The 1,137-nt window shown below is 53.3% G+C and overlaps 1 pseudogene; it reads right to left on the bottom strand.

The window, feature by feature from the left end:
* LOC103606598 overlaps window positions 1-240 on the bottom strand; it is a 64,739-nt pseudogene extending 64,499 nt beyond the window's left edge.
* Between the last annotated feature and the right edge of the window lie 897 nt (window positions 241-1,137).

The following is a 1,137-nucleotide window of genomic DNA, read 5'->3' as shown; positions in this document are numbered from 1 at the left end:
CGCCCAGGTGCGCGCCGCCCACCCTCCCACCTGGGGCAAACCAGGGCCACCTCTCCGGGTACCAAACCAGCGTCCCGGAGGGCCGGTTCCTCCCGCCCCCTCCCTACCTGTCAAGAAGGAGGAGGCCAGGGACACGGGGACCCCCGAGCAATTGAGGAGCAGCAGGACGCAGCAGGTAATCCCAGGCGAGCGCCGGCGGGCACGCTCAGCCAGAGCCCTGTCGCCGGAGAAGCAGAGCATCGTCACCTGGAGGGGATCCCGGGCGACTGCGGGTCCCGCGCCGCCGCCTCTGCCCCTGAGAAAGGGCTGTCGGCNCCCCCCCCCACCTCTGTCACACACACACACACACACACACACACACACACACACACGATTGAATCCTCATGCAATATTATCTCCCTCATTCTCAAACATGTGCCTAACACTTGTTCAGATAATAGATATCTATTCTCCAGCCAGTTAATGTGAACAGTGAGAAACACGAGGATTTTATAGAGATAAGGAACCCGAGAGAATCTAAGCTCCGGGAGCTGCATGTTTCACGATAGAGGATTTTGTGCTGGAAAAAGTGGAAGACAGCAGACAAGGTCTGCTCTGTTTTCACTGTTTGGTTGGCTCCAAGACAGGTGGAGCCCCGCTGCTCATAACACCGAATTTCACGTTGCTTTTTATGAGCAAAGGGTCCATTTCTACATTGCACCTCTGGATTTAAAAGAGGAAATTTCAACCTCAGAATAATGTTTTTTGCTGAACAAAGTGTATGCCAAACTAAGCTCTGACTTCTGGTTTTCTGCGTCCCAGCCTCCCAAGTTTTCTCAGGTTTCCAGGACTGGGCCGAACTCACTGGTTTCCGCCATCGCCTTCTACTCTGGAGTTAAGTGGGAAAGGGGTGAGTACAAGTGACACTTCTCGTGTACACTTGGTGGATTTGGGGACGTCCAAAAGGTCCAGAGAAGTGCTTTGGATCCATTTATCTGGGTGGGGCTGGGCCCCTATCAGCTCTACTTCCTGTAGGCACCTCCATGCTTTCCTGGGTATTATGGGAAAAATGATTCTAGCAAGAAGGGGGAAAAAAATCACACGAAACAGTAATAAGTCTGGGCCTCTCTTCCTCGGCCCCATAAAAGACCGTTTTGT

This window comes from Galeopterus variegatus, unplaced genomic scaffold (genome assembly GCF_000696425.1).
Source record: "Galeopterus variegatus unplaced genomic scaffold, G_variegatus-3.0.2 Scaffold6721, whole genome shotgun sequence".
In the NCBI taxonomy this organism is placed as follows: domain Eukaryota; kingdom Metazoa; phylum Chordata; class Mammalia; order Dermoptera; family Cynocephalidae; genus Galeopterus; species Galeopterus variegatus.
The sequence above is the reverse complement of the archived record's forward strand: the minus strand, read 5'-3'. Positions and strand labels throughout refer to the sequence as shown.